The following is a 13,812-nucleotide window of genomic DNA, read 5'->3' as shown; positions in this document are numbered from 1 at the left end:
TTCTTTACAGTCTTGCAGTTTTCCTATGCTGTTGTATATATCAGTATAAACTGCTACTCCATGGAGTGCCTGGGATGATAGTGCCATGAATAAATTAACAATGTTTTCATGAAAATACACAAGGAAAAGTGTTTATGGATAACTCACACTGACTGAAAAAATAACATGGAGCACAGTACTGGGAAGTGATAGTAAGATGTTGGCAGTATAGTTAGAGCAAGCCCAGTCTAGATCTGAATTTTTGTCGCGTAGAAAAGGGAAGTCACGTGGATGTTCTGGTGTGAAACAAGAATGGTCATAGTATGGGTCCATGCTAGACCCATAACTGTTCTATGTAAAGGCATTTCTTCTCACCACTGAAGCTTTGTCAAACAGGACAAATTCAGAGGCTGAGACTAGACTGCAGAATTTGTGCTTCCTTTCTAGGCAAGTATAGGCTTCATCAGCTGCAAATATGTGTAAAATAAGCTAACCTTCAAGTAGGAAATACATAATCTAAATATCTTAAAAAACTCATTCTCATATTTAGTATCAAATGTAACATTTACCTACCTACCTTTGATTTCCCTGCCAAGGACATCATTATAGCGGTCTGAATTCTCTTTTATCCCAAAATCCAGCCCATTTAGCTTGCCTTTGACTTCTGTAGAGCACCAATATCTTATGAAACTGAGTCTTGCCTGCATTACTGCGAGGCTACTGCATTAAATAACATGGTATGGATATTTCTAAATTTCTTGCTTGAAAACTTCTGTCATGAATTCTATCTCTGGCTGGTAGCTGGTCAACAAATATTATTAGTATGGGAGCAGTTGGAAAGAGTTCATCTAATATATCTCATCTTTTCCGCTCACCTCAATGATTAAAACTACCTTTCTGTTCTGTAGCATTTAAAGGATTTTCACAGTCCACTTCTTCTAAGCATGCCCAGTCCCTTTTCTTATCTTTATACAACACTGGTAATAAATTGTACAAGTCAGATCAATAAAAAGGGATTTTGAAGAAGGGTGAAAATAAATGTCATGCTTCATAATTTCTTTCAGGACATCACTATCTTTATTGTTGTCATGCCTACACCTTCCTAAAAATAAGCACAGGTTAGAAGCCAGAGTCAAATTCATTTTCAGAAATGTCCTTTTCAGGTGTTCCTAAGGTAATATTTGAGACTGATATTATGCACCATTGCTATGCCAAATTATATGCCTTCAGCAACTCAGAAAAGGTGAATCTCCTCCAGGCTTCCAGCCCAAAGGGTCGTGATATTGTCACTCACTGTGAAATTCCTCTGTGAACCTTTTATGGACTCAAACTCTCTCAGCAGAGGAAAAGGTTGCCTGATCCTTGATTTTGGGGGAAAATTACCAGTATCTCTATAGGAATTCTGTGTATATAAATATGTGATGGAAGGAGAGTAAAGACAACAGACCCAGACTCTACTCAGTGGTGCCCAGTGACAGGACAAGAGGCAACTGGCACAAACTGAAACACAGGAAATTCTCCTTAAACATAAGAAAAATCTTTTCTACCATGAGGATGGTCAGAGACTGGAATGGGTTGACCAGCGATGTTGTAGAGTATCCATCCTTGGAGATATTTAAAACCGACTAGACACAGTTCTGGACAACCTGCTGTAGATGACCCTGCTTGAGCAGGGTAGTTGGACCAGATGATCTCCAGAGGCTGCTTCCAACCCAACCATGCTGTGATTCTGTGATTTCACATTGGACTCTAGGAGCTGTATATATTTTCCATGGTGCCTCAGTGCATTGAAAGGTGCACTTCAGCATCTTTAAAGCTATACAGTTGCCACCTCAGCAGGAAATTCCCAATGTCCCTGGGAGATTCCCTTCCACGTATCTATGGAAACATATTTTCCTTTGGAGTATGTGGGGTATATACCTGAGCACTCAGATGGCTTAGAAAAACATGTTCATATCTGAATGAACAAAAATAACAGCAGAGCGGGAAGGAGATATCTTGCTAGTTTGCAGGTTTTATAGTGAGCTATAGTCTCCTGCAGTGATCAGTGAAAGTAGAGGGAAGCCTCTTCCTGTGATGAATTACCAGGTCAAACTCTTCATCTGTGAAGACTGAAGCTGTTGAGAGAACCTGCAGAGGTTATATTATAGCTATGTATTGAAATCCCTTGTGTGACAGTTTGAAACATTTTGGCTTATAGAGGCAGCTACTTTATTACATCAGGATCACATTCCTTTGAATGCTTTTTGTGATCCAAATGTTGAGAATTTAGTGCAAACATATACTTAAAAATTTTGTATAAAAAAACTGGGCTCATTTAAGTGCTGTCTTGGTAGTTTGACTTTTTGCTCTGTCTGTTAAGGAGGATAGGCTGTTGCACCTATGTGGAGGGTTTTGTTTGTAAACTGTCCTTGCTATACCTTTGTTGCAGGTATTACTACAGATGATTTTAGATGTGACGGGGCAAATTTAAGTTCCATCCGGCAGAAGGTCTGAAAGAAAAATAAAGGCTATAGAAACAGTGCTTACTGGTGCCTCCTTCTTGGGTTACCAACACCTTTGTTCATGCCATGTTCATGCCTGGGCATTGCTGTATTCAGCAGCTTCAAGGGACTGTTCCCAGCTGCTACTTATACAAGGCCAGGACAGCAGTGATGTGGAAGGTGGCTCCCAAGATGCACAGGGTGATTTCGAGATGCTGAGGGAAATGTCTCTTCTGTCTTAGCTTGGGTTCTTGCTTATCTGAGAAGGGGGAAAACAGGCAGCTTTGGAACAATTTATATATAGATCAACGAGTGGGGGGTGTGTGAAAGGGAGTGGGTCGTGCCTGTGGATGGAAGCAGAGCTCGGTGGTGGAGGTCAGGCTCTTTCAGAATAGGAGCGTTGTCTGCAATGAAATCAGGAGGGAGGTAAGCCAAGCTGCAACAAGGCCTCCAGTGTTCATCTTTCACTGCTCCAACTAAGGCACTCTCTATTTATTTAGCCGTAGAAGTGCTCTTCCCTCGACTCTTGTGCAAGGGTTTTTACTTGCAACCCTACCTGGGTTGGGCCAGTTATACTTTATTGCTGAGTTATTAGTAATACTAACCCCCCACTGCAACGGCAATCGCTGCATTTTCATCTATACAGCCCATACTTCAGGTCATCTGGACCTTGTTACATGTGTCTGGCCTTCAAAACAAGCCTTCAAATAACACCATCAGACAACTCACATGAAAAAAAAAGTTGAGAAAATCTGATACAGTAAGACTACTAATAAGGAGAATGCAAGCCAAGGACAGGGGAGCAGGGGAAGGAGTCAGAGACAGAGACACTGGGGGGAAGAATGGCCTGAGTCACCCACGCTGATGAATTGTTTAAGGACAAGCTGGAGGTCGGTGTGCATAAAAGCACTATACTCCTATCCAACTCGATGAAGAGCACTGTCATCTCTGGTAGACAAAGTTAGAGGGAATTCAACATGCAGCAAGCACACAGAAATGTCTGAAAAGTAGATCTGGGTGGAAAGGCCAAGAGAGCTGGAGTTGCTCAGATCAGACTGGGCTTGAATAAGAGTGTCTGAGTGGAGATGCGATGACTATGGGTACACAACAGGAAACAGGGAAGAAGTCAGGGGTCAACCATGACCATTAATGAGTGAGGACAGAACAAGGAATAATGGCTTAGCATGCAGCTTGACTCAAAAGGTGACTATGAAAATAGTACCCGAGACAGGAGGTCTCTTTTTTTGTTCAAGTGACGTTCAAATGACTTTCATGGGCAAACTGCTGCAACACAGACTTTAACAATGAGCTCGCCTCAGTCTGTCTTTCTTGTCTAGGAGGATGTATTTATAGCAGAGACTCTATTCACGGGGTAACTTTTCCACTTTTCTCCTCTCGCTGGTAGACTGCAGCTGCAAAAAGACCTGGTCACAGCACCTGAGACTGCTGGAGTGAGCAAGGGGGCACCTAGCCCCCTAAATCAGCATGTTGGTGCAAACAGAGCAAAACTGCAGGGTTGCAGCAAAGGGGTAGGGAGAAGAGGGGAGGCTGTGGGAAGCAGAATGGGACAGATCAGATGTACAGCCTGCAGCCTCCTGGTTGAGCTGCCTAATGCGGCAGTCTGGCAGTTGGACCCAAAGGTACTGAGCAAGTGAAAGCATCAGGGCTCCAGGCACTTGCAGCAGAGCTGGACATGGGTGGGCAGCACTGGGCATGGCCTGTGATGGCCACCGTCTCCTGAACTTCAGGTATCCCTGCTCCAGGGGAGAGGCTCCAGGTCGTCACAGAAAGGTCAGCACGATGCTCCTTGTAATGTGGGCAAGTGGTGTTTCTCCTCTTGGCTATTTTAGCAGTTTTGCCTTATGCTTTCCAAAAGCTTTCTTGTGACTTCAACGGCACTGAACTTGGTGCCCTCCTACAGCAGGCAATCATGTTTCACCATCAAATATATCAGCTTCTTAAAATGGAGCTGCTTACTCCTCAATCCCTTTAACCCATCTCCTAGGCTGATAACCATTTATTGCTGTGCTACATTTACACTATGAAATATTTGCCCCTCTCTTTATATCTTACCCTGTGATGTATTTAGATAGTGCAATCAAATCCCTTCTCAGCCTGTGGTTAGCAAAACAAGCCATGCTTTTTTGCTCTTCTCCTGTGAGACAAGTTGCATGCTCATCCCAGTTAAACTTCCTCTACTACGGTCCTTCTTTTAATCCCACTCTCATGTGTGTAACAGGCAGAACTGAGCACTAGAAGGATGCAAACTGCTGGAAAAGTCCATTAATGGCTGTGTAAACGACAAAGGCTTGCCACCAGTAGGTAATACCATTTTCACTGCAAAAATTTAGTGAGCCCTGGATGTAACATAACACTTCAAGTAATGATAGCCAGACAGATCCAACTTGTAGGGCCTGGTCTTTCAGCAGAGGAATTAACGCAGCTGCAGAAACTTTTGCCAGGCCTGAGTGGCCTGTGGACATTGGCCATCCAAACCACCGGCACCTGTGCTGCTGCCAAGGGCTTGGGGCAGGGGGGCTGCATGGCCTTGGGCTGGAGCTCCCTGGGAGCAGCACTGGTGCTGGTTTTGAAGAAGTGAGATGAAAGGCTCATGCACACAATAAAACCCAGACCAGGCTAGGGAAGCGATTCTGGCAATTCTCCATCAAGACTGCTGCTAGAAGGCTGAAGAATGTGATCAGACTGAGGTAAAGATCTAGGAATGACTGATATGCCTCTGGGAGAGGATATACTCATTTCTGAATGACTCAGCCTGTAATATTGTTGCCCATGGCTGCTTTGTTTCATGAAACAACAGTTTGCATATTTGCAGTACATTTACAATCAGCTTTATTCAGAGATGATACTAACAGACACTGAAATGCAAAAAAGATACACCTAAAGTGCTTTTCCAGGATAAGTCATCTGCCTAAAAGGCTACAGCTGGGATGACTGTATCAACAGGACCATTTGATATCTGAAGATGTTATTAATTCATAACCTTGTGTCATATCCTAGATGTTGGCTGCATGGATGCAGTCTGTAGGATCTCTTGGCCTGGAATAAAGAGGGTGCAGAACAGAGACAGCAATCATGAGCTAGAGTTGAATTTAAGTATTATTTATACATTCTTAGTTAATGAAATTACAGCCCCACCTAAATAATGACCATGACACTGTCTGATTGTCCCAGCATTTCAAGATCCACTTCCTGAAAGGAGAAGAGATTTTCACTTTCTTGTGAGCTGAGAAATCTTGTACAGATCTGTACAGACAGGGACAATATAGTTTATGTAAATTTTACACACTCTTTTGTTCATTATGGGCTGTCAGAGGTAAGAGAATGCAAAAGGGACAGATAATAATTCTATGTTATTTTCTAAGACCTAAATTCTTAAATCTTTTTGCCAAGAAATGCGAAAGTGTGAAAACTAATGACTTAGAGAAACAACAAAAGGATGCCACAGAATTTTCCACTGTTTTTATATAGATCACTTGACTGTGACAGTAAATTTTAAATGTTTTTTGCTATATTCACCACAGCTTAAGTTATACATTTCAGCAGGACAGAAACTTTGGAATTATAGAAGTGAATTTGTTTTGTCACACTTGAACATGCGAAAATGTTAAGGCATGTGCAGTTGAAAGACTGTTAAATATTTTCTATCAGAAATAGTTTTAGGTGAAGGTTACTCATGGCAATATTAAGTTCTTGAAAGATTTTTTCCCTTTCCTAACCACATCCCAAACAGTAGGGATGATGGACAGATACTTTATTACTGAGTACTATTAGCTTTTTCACAATATCCTGAGTGTGTCTCCACTATCTTGTTAAATTTAGAAAAAAATGATTATATGTGCTGGAATTTGACATGAAAATTAAGTTGAATAAAAAACTATTGGAAAATATTCATTTAATGAGGCATTTGAGCTTTCAAATACTGACTTCACATTTTCATTTCAACAGTGCTCAGATATTTCAGGAATCTTTGGGTCAGAAGTGATTTGGTATTTTATCTTCAACTCCTAGCTGTCTCCACTTCTAAGAACTAATGGAGCTTACTGCTTTCATTTCTGCTTGAAATTCAACAATGGAGAGACTTTTTTTTGTGTTAACAAACTTGGACAGATTATAGAAACCTGCTAAATATTGATCCTGCAAATGCTGAATGTCAAATTAATTTGAATTATCCCTTTGAAGAGCTTAGTCACCATTTAAATATACTAAATGCTTTTTAAAATAATAAATTGATGCTTAGGATAATTGTATATTTTAATATAACTGCATATTTGAAGATAGGCTTGTTCACGTGACAGTAAAAAAGCATGCTCTGTTAAGGGCAATGGTTCTCTGAACAACTCTTAATTTTAAGGATTGTTCCTCATCTCTACCCAAGACATGTAAAGATGCTATCAGTGAATGATCCATCTATCACATTGAGCAGGAAAGGGTTGGGAAGCCCAAGCCCTAATTCAGCCTTCAGCCGTGGGGTGTAGCTCTACCAGCCCTGCATAGCCCACTGCCTTTCATGCAGCTCCCTGCCACTGCCTTCTCCTTCCCAGAGTAGGAAACACTTCTGGTGCCCCATTTCTGTGATAGGAATGGTGTCAGCTGGCAAGTCTGAGCTTTGCCTCACCTTGTACTATCTGTGCATGATGGGGACCTCCAACAGACTGTAAAAACAAGCTTGTGCAAGAGACCTGATGCTTCTTAGTGAGCAACCATTCAGGAAGGAAACCTGGGAGTAGCCAAGGAAGAAAAAGCCTGAACTATCTTTTCACTACCTCTGTAATAAAGTCCAGGGCAAGCGGTAAGCATGCATGCTGGGCCACAGCATTATTATTCAAGCCAGTGGAGCTGTGTCCTTTTACTGGGGAGTGTTAGCATATTAAGTTGTGATGAAAATACATTAAGCTCTGGGGTTGTCCCTCTGAAGAGGTGTTCCTCTTTACTTTTATGACGTGTGCTTATATGATGATTTCTTGTCTGATCTGCAGAGCTCCTTGTGTCTTTAGAGTTGCTGAGTGGATTTTTTATATGTGGGAACAAATGTCAAATGTTCCCCTGGCCTGGCTGGTTCAGCTGTGTTGGTGGGTCAGGAGGAGCAGGGCTGCAATATGTTTCTGCTGCTAGAGTTTTGCCACTGCTTTGTGCCTCACGTGGCCACTGAGGTGTCAGCACATCTGCTGGGCTGACAAACGGCAGCAGTGCTGTAGTCTGAACTGACATGCTGGTACAGGCTGTCCCATTGACCTGCCACGGGGGCACACATTTAGGTAACACGGAAATTTTCACAAAATACACCTCCTTTTGGTGTTAAACACTTTCTGGCTTTCACTTCTTTTTTTAAATTAAAATAGATTTTCCCGTTTCTAGGTCCCCTGCCCCACCCTGTTTTCCTATCAGCTATAACTTTGTTCCTTAAATAATTACCAAGATTTGACAAAGTGATATGTCCATTCCTTCCCCATTGGAACCTGACTGGAATTTCCCCACGCAGACCATATTATCAGGACAAATAATATTTCTCTGACTCCTTCACATGCAATGTGTTGAAACAATACTGAGTTCATGGCATATAAGATGCCCCTTTGGGCCAGAATCAGAGTCAAGGGAAGGAGATAAAATAAATTATTCAGTGCAGTGCAGATTTACTCATGCAAGTGAGTAAGCTTAAAACTTGTGATTAAAGATTCTGAGGTGCAGTAGCAGCCAGAAATCCTGCTGTCAGCCTTTCTCTCCTCAAATCACCTTGTTGTTCCTCCCTGTATTCAATGTTGCATATAATGTGCACTGGCTGGCAATAAAACACTACATGCAAGGCTGGAAGTAGAGCACCACATGCACTAAAGTGCTTACTGAGCACTTAAGGAGATCTTTAAAGGAGCACTTAGGTTCCCACCTCCTGGAGACAGTCTGTGGGAACTGAGTGCTTAGTTCCTGTGCATCCTTCCCTGAGGAAGGAAAGGACCCTTGAAAAGACTTATCCTCAGTCTTGTTAGTGCTGTCTTAGCTTCTTCTCCAGGTGACTTCAGAGGCAGGAAAAATTGGGCCTGCTGATCTCAGGAGAGATGGAGATACCTGAAGTGAGAGGAGAGGCACCTTCCTGAAGTCCAGGCTTGAAGCAAACACAAAGGAGTGAAATAGATCCCCTAGAGTATAGCCAGGTGGTTATTAGAAAGCACGACACTTAAGAGGCCCTCTGTAAAAGGCCTAAGAGAAAGGTCTAGGAGAGACTAAGGTAGGGAATGATCCATGGAATAGTAAGAAATGAGCAGTTTATGAATCCGTAAGTAGGGTTTGAAGGAGAGGAAAAATTAAGGTTCTCCCATAAGGATTCCAAGGAAGTTGGTCTAAAAAACCACCATGATGTAAGTGATCACGTAGGATTTCAAAGTCAAGGCAAGGACCCAGTAGAAAGTTGCTGGATTTCATTTTTACTGTATCATAATTACTTCTCTTTGCTTACCCTTACTGAGGAGAGACACCCTTTGATTTGCTCAGAAGAGCCAGACATTTTCAGGAGCACTGGGATGAAGCCCTCTGAGATCAGGGGACTGAAGTGGCTGGAGCTGGATGATTGGTGAGGGACACATTAAAATAATCACGCCGTTGTGAATTCCCAAATCTCACACTTAGAACCTTTGCAGAGACTTTAATCACTAAAAACAATAGTAGTTAAGCAGCTGCACCTCTTCTGAACATGTAGGTGAAAGTTTTTATCACCTTTCTACCTCCTTATGTGAGTGACACTCTGGTCTAATTCCAGTCTCATTTTAATTTAGGAAGCAGAGAATCACAGCTGAAGCTAGTGATATTTACTCTTCTTCACAGAGAAGCCAAGTACAAGGACCTAATTCAGCATAGCTGTTAAGTCCAAAGTTTATCTTTTGCTAAAGTTCATAGAGCCTCGAGATAAGTATGTGCATGAAGACTGGGAAATGATGGATTCAAGTGTGTATTTAATCATGAACCAGTGTAGGATGAGCACTTGACTTCCCACCCCAGGTTAACTGGTCTGAGGCATGCTGGTTTAGTGATGCTGAGAAAAGTACGGCAGCTCTACCCTCTCCGTAGAGAAGAAGGCATCTTGCATCTCCAGGAGTGATGCCTCAGTACTTTTTGCAACATTTAAATCATTTTAAAAGGTCTTTAAGAATTTACGGTAAGCCCTTGAGTTTTTCTACAGGCCACAAATTAATTAGCTTGCTCCTTAAATTCCAGCAAGCTAAGTGGAAATGCTTCAGAGGTTCTTTCCCTGGAAAATGCAAAACATCTTTTGATTAACTCCCCACTTCATGATAATGATGGCCTGGGTTATTTTAAAGAGCTTGATGTGATTTTAAATTTATTTAAGTGTCAGAATGGGTTTCCAATCAGAATGTCATTAGAGATTATACTGATACTTTACTCAAAGCTAGATGGAAAGAACTGAATGGCCACCAACAAGGAGAGACTCTTCTGCTATGAGAAAAGAGTCCATCTCTGCCTGCTGGCTGAGATGGTCAAGCCTGTCTTCAATAAAAGAAATGTGCTACTTCGAGTTGTAAATGGAGACAAGCCCAAAGTCTGGGGCTACAGGTTCTGTGGGTCCCCAGTGTTGGACCCACATGTTAGCAACTAGTTCTCACTCCAGTCTGTGTTGGTTATGTATTTGAAAAACAAACCATAACTCATCAGAGCTGTAAGGGTTTTTGAGAGAGACCTGCAGCTATCACCAAAGATGAGGCTATACCCAAGTCCTACCAAAGCTGTGGCTTGCAGTGCCCTGCTGACCTCTCAGCGCCCCCCTCCCCCCTTTTGTTCCATTACTCACTGGAGATTTGGGGATTAGCATGCCTCCTCCTTGGGTTGCCTTATCCTTAGTGCGTGCATGGTTGTCCATCCTTTTCAGCAGCTGCTTTCATTTCCTCAAAGATAGCATCCATTTTCCTCTCTGGTGCTTGTTTCTAAGGTACATCCTGCTTCTGGCATCCTCCAGCTCACAGATTTGGAGTAAGATCTCCTTATAGATGACAGTAAAGGAAAAATGTCTGTTGCTTAGATAGCTGCTAAATGTAAAGGTCAGCTGGAGCCACAAGAGATTTGTGAGGATACAGAGAGAAAAGGCACATAGGAGTTGCTGAAAGCCATGAATTGCCCTGTCCCTGAACAAAGAAATCACACTGAGTCACCTGGAGATAAAACAGCCAGAGGGCAGGTGGGCATTTCTCACAGAGGTCCTAGGGCTAACAGGCCAGCTGAGGGGAGTTGTCACCAGCTCCTGGGAGTGGGTCACATGGAATGCAGAGCACGCAGCCTGAGTGAATGAAGGATTTGGACGCTCCCTCAGTCCTGATGCCATAATCTCTTCAGAGAAGGCTCTGGAATAGCGCTGTGAGTGTGCATTGCAGCAGGGAGTTGTCAGCAGGTGCAGATCTGGTTTGTCTGTGCCAAAAAATACACAGCTTCACTGTGAAACAGGCATCTGAGAGCCATATCTGATCCTGAAGCCGGGGAGTGGCTTCACACAAAATCTGGACAAGCTGGCACAACTGGTGCAATTTAAAAGTCAACTTTTCCCCATTGCAGTATAGAATTCCTTGTTCTTGGGACCTCTTTGGAGTGAGAGTCAGAAGTGGGGGAAAATCCCCATGATGTTCAGTGTCTGCCATCACTTAAAAATTGATATCTCAAATCCTGGGGCTCCTGGTTCACTTTCACTGAATTGTGGACAGGAAAAATCTCTCACTGAGTTAACTGACATTTTTGCTTGGTAAATCCTGAAATCCTTCTGAAGCACATGACTGAGAAATATTACACCTCCAAACTGGTGGTATTTATTTTATGCCAGCGCCTGTAAGCCCTGATCATAGGTGGTGATGCCACAGAGCTAGATGCTGTACAATTCTGAACAGTTGGTTGAACTTGTTGTGAAACAACTGTCTACCCTACAGTTCCTTAAATACCTACGATTTCTATTGCCCTGCATGATGCACATACATAAGTGCCCCTGCGACATGAGAGCACTCAGAGTACGTGCCTGCTATCTGAGCTGTAATCGCTTCCCATCCCATCCCATCTTTTCATCCCACCGTGGGGTCTCGGGGAGACGTCCCCCCTCCAAGGTCCCCACTTCCCACCTATGCCAGACAGATCGCTCAAGCCCAGATTCATGCCACCTCACTGAGATGCTGAAATTCGGAGTGTATTTGCCTGACTTTCCATCTGTTAGCAATAGCTTTCAACCTTTTGGTCAATGGGTGGACCCCCAAAGGTAAATTTTAGCTGCCTGGCAATAAGCTTGTTTTACTTAGCTACCTTGGTTTACTTAGGCAAGGGCGAGTTTGGTCTTAGTTTGTTAACTGTTTATGAATGCTTGCACTGTGCACAAAAAACCCAACAGTACAAATTCTACTGCTAGTCGTATCATTAACATATTAGTCTTTAAAGCACAGTTGCTAAAAAGATAATGTTGTTTTGTGTGTCATTGGCTGCTTAATGCTATGTCTCGTTCCTGCAGTTAGGTATATTGATTAAGTAGAATGCTTGTTGTTCAACATCTCAACAAGTAAAGCAGCTTTTTATTTGCTTTATAGAAGTACGGATGATTTGCCCCTAATCTGGCTCACAAGGAATGAGAGTTACATGAGGGGAAACTAATTCTACCTGATCCTTGTTAACCGTTATATTACAGTGGGCAGTGATTTTGTTCTCCAGGTGAGCTAAAATGTATAGCTGACAAGGGTTAAAGATCTGGGCAGCAGACAGCTGAGGGTAAAAATGAGAGTGTAATAAACTGAAGCTTAATAAAGAGGGATTCCTTGGGAGTAAATTGAACAAGTATTTGGATAGTAGGTCATGCAAGTTTGGGGAATATGACCAACACAGCAAAACCCTTTATTGCTAAAATATGAGTGTTTCTGTACTGCAGCTCTTTATATGATTTCCTTCATTTTCCAAGGCTGTAAAAATAACATAAAAACTCATACTCTCGAGTGAAAATGTACTGTTACATTTTTCCTTTGGTGAAGACATTGTGGAGCATTATGAAATAGAAAGCGTTACTACGTTGCTGCAGGAAAACTGAGTTCCTTGCCTTCTAATAACAATTTCACATTCTAATACTCTTGTATTTCTATATCAGCCCACTGCTCCTCTTACTTACCTTGTAACATAGGGCAGGATACAGACTGGGTATTTCCAGGAGTGTAGTATTTAAAGAGCTAACAAAAGGCAAAGTAGCCAAAAGCAGACTGCTCAACGTTTTTATAAAAGAAAAACTGGAAGAGTGTGTCACAAGAAAAGGCAGTGGTATAGTCTCAGAAAGTGGGTTAGGATACCCAAGAGACAATTTAAATGAGCTAGGAAGGAAAAACAGATCTGAGACTATTGTAAGACATTCTTCTCTGTTAATATTGTAGGAATGGATTCAAGGAGAAAAAAAAGAATCTTGTTTCATATATACTGTTTTATGTTGTGCTGATTTCTTTAACTCCTTGATAAATTGTCTATCTATAAACTCTGCAGGAAGGGAAGATACCAGCTGGGGACTGACATTTGTGGTCTGGTATAATAATGTCATATCAAAATTCATGCGAGAAGACTGGATTTTGTTTTCCATGGATAAACATAGAGGAATGTTTGGGGGTCTTCGTTTTTGTCCTGCAAGGTGTGTATCCCAGCTAAACTGTTATTGTTGCTGTCAGCAAACAACAATAAAAGTCTACCCTAGATGGGATGCCACTATTTAGCTAGACAGACAACAGAAGTTAACATGGTTACTTGGGAGAGCGAAGGACATGGTTGAATCGTGGCAAAAGTGAGACAGGGAATGTGAGCTGCAGCCCCCAGGCTGGGAAATGCTCTTGTCCAGGTTGCTGTGAGCACCGTACCTGGGGCTCAGCAGCAGGATCTGGTGCAGGTTTTGCATGGTACAAATAGAGGTCAAAGCAGCAGCAAATGAACCCCTGTAAGATGTAAGCCACCCCTTCTGGCTCTCATTAGCCAAAGGCAAGTCTGTCTAAACAAGTGAGAGCAGCAGTTCTTCCTCCGGGCTAGACCAAAGGCCAATCCTTTCCTGGTAGCTATGCCATGGAGACACAACACACAACAGAGACAAGCTTCAAATCTTTTCACTCAGCAACCTGCTAACCTTCTTTCCTCATGTAGAAGGGATTCTCCATTTTAAATGCACTAAATTACTGAGAGGCAGAATATCCAGAGGACTTGGAGCAGCTTTCATGCCTGTGTTCAGTTACGCTCCAGTTGTTCCTTCAGCTGAGAACTTGCCATAGGGGAAAACACCACTTATGCCTTGTCCTTACACCTTTGTAGCATCTCCAGGTGAATATTGTTTTTAAAATACAGC

At 42.4% G+C, this 13,812-nt stretch overlaps 1 long non-coding RNA gene across 1 annotated transcript in view; it reads left to right on the top strand.

The window, feature by feature from the left end:
- LOC135327808 (uncharacterized) overlaps positions 1-13,812 on the top strand; it is a 106,949-nt gene that overhangs the window by 88,888 nt on the left and 4,249 nt on the right. The window contains exon 2 of the long non-coding RNA XR_010388187.1: positions 12,972-13,113. This is a non-coding gene — a long non-coding RNA (uncharacterized LOC135327808). The remainder of the gene's footprint in view (positions 1-12,971; positions 13,114-13,812) is intronic.

The sequence above is a fragment of the Dromaius novaehollandiae genome, chromosome 3 (assembly GCF_036370855.1).
Source record: "Dromaius novaehollandiae isolate bDroNov1 chromosome 3, bDroNov1.hap1, whole genome shotgun sequence".
Taxonomy (NCBI): Eukaryota; Metazoa; Chordata; class Aves; order Casuariiformes; family Dromaiidae; genus Dromaius; species Dromaius novaehollandiae.
This window is presented reverse-complemented; position numbering and strand designations above follow the sequence as displayed.